Source organism: Prenolepis imparis, unplaced genomic scaffold, assembly GCF_030444845.1.
Source record: "Prenolepis imparis isolate NDT839.2.m4 unplaced genomic scaffold, iyPreImpa1.0 SCAF_7, whole genome shotgun sequence".
NCBI lineage: Eukaryota > Metazoa > Arthropoda > Insecta > Hymenoptera > Formicidae > Prenolepis > Prenolepis imparis.
The window spans coordinates 7,292,538-7,298,537 of NW_028141165.1; the positions used below are offsets into that span (position 1 = coordinate 7,292,538).

The window sequence follows — 6,000 nt, forward strand, 5'->3', positions numbered from 1 at the left end:
ATGTATAATGTTTTATGTTTCCTTTCATTGATACAAAAAATTGTCCTAGCATTTTAAATAAAATTCAATTCATTGTCTTCCAAAATTAAACTTGCTTTTATTCCTTCATTATTTACGCTTATTGATACTCGTAATGTTTTAAAATTAAATTTATATAATTTTGGAAAAAAAGCAAAGTAATCAATCTACTACAGTAAAGTATTGGTTCGCAAAACTCGTTCCTCTCGTAGCGACTATAACGCGAGACAATCTCAGGTCTGGTTTTGCCGTAGGCAATCGAGCGCAAAATAAGAAAATCAAAGCCATAGAATGCACGTCGTACTCCATTGCGTCGGCGAAAACGAGAGAGTTTGAGATGTGCTTTTCTATGTCGCTTTTTTATGTTCTCGCAAATTCCCACGAAAGACCGTGAAATCTATTCAAGAGTGCGCGCTCGATGTGTTCAGAATCGCAAGATGATACGGAAACTTTAACCAATTGTTCGCTGCATTTTTTCTTGTGTGCCTCAACACCGAAAAAATTGTTTTTTCGAAATAAGAGGACTGTAAAATACTATAAAATCCCTCTTAAGATATTCTTAAGTGTAGAACATCTTATGAAATAAAGAATATATTTTTTGTTAATAACAGTCATATGTTCTTTTTATATGGAACGTTTATTTGGCGTTATATGGTCATATTGTTTGTCACTAATGACTTTAGTTTTTTTAGAAGAATGGATGAAGTTAATAATTGACATGGAAAAGAAGACTCGAGCAACTTAAGAGAAGTGTTCACGAGTAAGTAACGTGTCATGTTCAGACTATACATACTATATCTATGCTATCTTCATAATCTTTTTTTGCCTATATGCTGTAAAAAATGTAATGTACTTTTTTATTAATATAAAAGTAAATCCCATTTTGTCTACATTTTTATAAATTAGGAATAACTGATACTAATCTTTAGAGGATTCCTCTCTTAAAGCAAGACGATCCTTTTGACGTCTATTTTAGAAGGGTGTTCTAAATTAAGTGAGAAATTCTTAAAATGAGAATATATATTTTCAGTGAATAAAAGAAATATGCAATCTCGATATGCGTTCTGTAGCATCTTCCTATATTTACTGACGTAAAAAAGATTTCTCCTCAAAAAGGAGTAGCAGAGAGAACACGCGAAACATCCATAATGAGCGTACATCTTTTAAATTCGTTAATTGCGTGCCTCGCGATGAATTAATACGATTCGAACAGCGGCGCCGATTGATGGGCGACTGGTATTTATGTCGGAGATACTCGTTACGTGACGCGAACGCAGTCGCATTAAAATTAAAGAAAAGAGCGCGCTCCGCGAAAACACGGAGACACGCCGGGCTGGAAGAAACGGAGGAAAAAAGCTCAGGACCAACGGAACTTTGACAGTTGGCGATTTTAACGAGGTCCTTCGCGGAGCGATTCGCTGCCAGAAATTTGATTGCGGGTTCAAGAGGAAGCGATAGCCGTGCGACCAACCACGTCTTTAACTGTTTTCTCTCTGCCTGCCTCCTTTCTTGGACGATGAACATTTTTCGGTAAAAATATAGCCGCTATTCGATGATCAGCGCGCTGACGTTTAAGTATACTTTATTTGGTCACAAATACGTGAAGGGCGTAACGGATGACGTGTGTGTCTGTGTACTTATACTTGATGAAGTAAAACGAGGATAATTTTGAGATGAGATGCACAGGATGACGTGAAATTATCGAATTACAATATGATGGATTACCGATTTCTTGCAAAACGAAAAGAGGGGGGAAGAATTATAGCCCTTTCCTTAAATTATATGAATTCTTTTTTTATCAGCTTGCCAGATCTTTCTCAAAGAGATTATTGCGAATGCTCGTAATGGTAAAAGACTTATAAAGAGTTTAAGTTGCAATAAACTAATGATACCATATAAGAACTTTGAAAAAAAAAACAAGAGTAATACAAAATATAAATAAAATGTACTAATAGATTCATATTATTAATTATAGATTTGCTGATTTTATTAAACTTCACGTTTGCTATAACAAAATGCTACAAATAAGTCAATAGAAGTAAAAATGCACAAAACAATGCACCTAACAATTTGATAATTTTCGCTTTCGATAATTGCATTGTCTATCTGCAAAGAGATATCGAAGAAAACGTCGAAAGAACAGACGGAAAATAAACGAAAGGAGCAAAAAGTGACCGTGATCGAGGGAACTAGAGCATCCAGGCGTGGTGCCGAGACAGTCATCTGTTCTAACTTAGCCTATTAGACTTAAGGAAGCGAGATACTTGCTCCTCAGCTGATCGTGAGATCTCGATCTCTGGCCCCGTAATCTCGCTCGTCTCGTTCTACAAGACGGAACTAAAGTGGGTGTGTAAATATAGGCGAGTTTCTCGAGTCTACATGGCCTTGCAAGGCCATTTCTACGTATCGGGAATCGCGTGTCAGAAATTATCGAAGGAACGAAAAAACTTGGGAACCGGGAAAGATGCGACATCTCATCATAAACCTTTCACGAAATATTTTTTTAGTTATTACAAATTTTATTTTTATTAATTTTAGTTATTATAAATTTATTTTATAACAGATTTAAGACGTGCTATATACTCAAAGATTGAACCGATGTTGAACGATTGATGGAATACTCGGTATCGATATAATCGTCATCATCATCATCGATCGGTCGAGATTTTAACGGTTCCGGTGTGATTTCGAAATAATTGATCGGAGATTCTTTCGCGATCCATTCTTTTCTTCCTCACTAGTCACTATCAGAATAATAGCCTAAAGACCTACTTCATTTGATAATCGGTATCACAATGAAACATATAGGAGTCCGAATGTATAAAAGAAATCGTGTACCGTAAAGAAATATATAGCATATACAAAAGTATACAGTATACAAATAATTGAAATGCTTTTTTAAGCACAGTCCATGCAGACATGTATTTTTAAAATTAAAATCCACTAGTAAAAATTATATAGATATATATATATATAATTTTAATATAATATATAATAATATTATATATATATATATATAATTAAAAAAATATATATACTTCCAAATTATAATAAATAAACGAAATAGAACTATACTGTCGTTGTATCGTACAAATTTTCAAAAGTTAAAATTATGCATTAAAAATTCGATGCATAATTCGTCAAAGATTAGCATTATAGTTACGGCCTTAATGTTGTTTTACACTATTACAGTGAGATAAATTTGAAGACAATCAGAATTTCGAGACCGCAGTTCAAGAGTTTCACAATCATCCATCATATGTAATGCTATACAATTTTCTAAATGTCTCAAGGAAGAAGTCGAAATCAATCACAAAGAGCAAATCGGTCGAACATTTGTAGAAGAGATTTATGTACGTTCATATCTGATGAGAGAGATAATTATCCATCCCGATATGTATGATATTTAAACTAAAGATTAACGCAATACGTTAATTAATTTGCGCATCTTGATATATAAGAGTGATATTATTATAATAATATAAAATCATTCTCTTCTTTCATCTTTATCAAAGAGAAAGGCGCTGCATGAAATTAAAATTAAAATTACATTCAAATAAATCTATATCTCCATAAGATTTTATGAAATCTTTGAAATAAAGTATTTATACATAGAGAAGATTAAGAATTGCTGCTTAAGAAACAAAGCAGCTGATTTAATACAACAATTTAATTATTTTCCAACTCAATAGAAATTTTTGTACATTTTTTTAATGTTAATTTTAAACGTTTCCAGTAAAAATTTATATATATCTCGATGGAGAAATATTGCATGATAGCAAAAGAAAGTTCTCGTGTTAGTATTAGCCTTGAACGGGGACATCAACCGGAATCAAAATGGTCTTTTCATATTTGATCACATAGTAATCACTCGAAATTTCGCCAACTGATACGGAATAATGAGTTCACAATATTTCGAAACGGTATATCGTAATTGGAGACGATCAATCGCACGTCAATTTGAAAGAGCGAATTGCGATGGCACGTTTTAATTATTGCCGATAGCTTGTCATATATGCAAGAAGGCTTCAAAATTTCAATTCTGTATGTGTCTGTGTATGTAAAAAAATTATTATTATAGCGCAGACAATCAATACACTAGATAAATTGAGTATCAGTCTACGACGTCTAATATTTCGATAGATTTTTGGAAATCTGTTATTTATGTATCATTTTCCAATCTGTTTTTAATAAATATAAAAAATTGACTATAAATAAAATCACATTTAAATTAAAGGACTCCTATGAATAAATTATACAATAAAAAATTAAGTAATGAAGAACCAGCGCAGTAAGTGTAAAATAGATAAATAAAATACTATTTTGCAGCTTTTTTTTGCAGATTTCTTGCAGACTTTTTTCGATATGATATATATCCCTTATGTCGTAAAAATCTTGGAGGATGATAGCTAGCTAGCTAGCACTAACCTGTTAAATGTCAGCTGGATGCGGCAGGCCATGCGGTAAGTTTCATCGGCCAGTTGTAGACACTAGAGCCAGATGATCGATGATCTTCACAGCACGTGGACGACGTTTGTCAGGAACGATAATGCACGCTGGTTGCGGTTTCCTTCGGATTCAGCATTTCAACAGCTGCATTTGCGGCTAATTTTCGGATTTGATTCACATGTCACAATTTTTCCATTAATTGTTAAACAGTCCAGCACACCAGTCAATTAACGGTATCTTAACGCGGACGTGATTCTGTAGAAACTACTTCACATCGTGAATTTTACGAATCTTCAAATACTCGTTCTAATGTTGAAGTAAGTCATCTTGAAGTGAGTCTTCGAAAGTAGCATGAAAAATGAATCATACGTTGCACTTTTCGGTGGGAAAATATTCAATTACGATAGCAAAATTTATATATTTTTCACGAAAAACGAAAGAGCCGCGTTTCGTTGACATAATCGAAGAGGCGAACACGAATTTATGGTTGAAATTTCTCCAGAAGACGTGTTGATGTGATGACAAAAAGTAAATTATTTCTGAAGATACAATACTTCTCTTCTCTTTTCTTCTATTTTTATCTGTTATAAATTTAAATAAATCCAAGATATATATAAATTTGTTCAATTGTAATAAAATTTATATTGGTTCTCATTCGTAAATTATTTCGTGAGACGAATTATTCCTCCAATTTTTATTCCTTGTTAGAATTTTTTGTATATAAATCTGGCAATTGCACATCTGATTTTATTCCTTCTCTCGCTAAAGAAAGCAACGATATCAACGATGCGACGATAAAATTCCAATAAAATTCAAAATACATCGCGCAGTAGACTTGACTCTTTTTCTATTTTACCGAATCCATCACGTGCTCTTCTTAAAGATCTTATCTTCACACTTCAACAATACCCCATTAGCGGTGGCACGCATGAGACGGAATTTAGAAAATTATGATGGTCTCGTCGAAATTCTCGCCTTTTTTCCCTCTCAATCAATGTGCGTGTGATCCATCCGAAGATCCGTCTCCGTGATTGATCCCCGAGTTCCCGGCGATCCCGCGTAAGAGAAGGCGAACGAGTATTTTGACGGATGGTGTCGCGTGGCAGGGTGAGAACAGTACAAGAGAGAGACCAAGAGTGAGAGATGAGTTTCGTGGTGGATCCGTGCCGCGTGGTGGTCGGGTAGTTTGTGGCTGCGAGAGGTACCATACAAGAACCATGCCTACGACACGAAGCGCCGCCGCGCCGTCTTCGTCCTTGCGGAGAGGACAGGGTTTCCTTGTCGCTCTTCCGACATCTCTCGCTCGCACGCGCCGCTCTTTCCCTTCGCTCTTCCTCGGCTTCTCGCGCTACTCTTGTATTCCCCAGTGCTCCTTCTAACCGCGCTATTGCATGCAACTATCTCTCTCTTTCGTTTTCTCTCTCCGAGACTAGCAGCGACTCATTCCCTCCTCGTCATCTGCGAGCGAGAGGAAGCACTTCCTTATTCCGGTGCGCGTTACGCATATCGCGTCCGAAGGTACCCGGAGTGAGG

At 35.3% G+C, this 6,000-nt stretch overlaps 1 protein-coding gene across 2 annotated transcripts in view; it reads right to left on the bottom strand.

The window, feature by feature from the left end:
• Positions 1-5,641, bottom strand: part of Sha (shavenoid) — an 82,799-nt gene extending 77,158 nt beyond the window's left edge. For both annotated transcript variants that reach the window (XM_083041469.1, XM_083041468.1), the window contains exon 1: positions 4,447-5,641. The gene's annotated coding sequence lies outside the window, so the exon portion shown is untranslated. The remainder of the gene's footprint in view (positions 1-4,446) is intronic.
• Between the last annotated feature and the right edge of the window lie 359 nt (positions 5,642-6,000).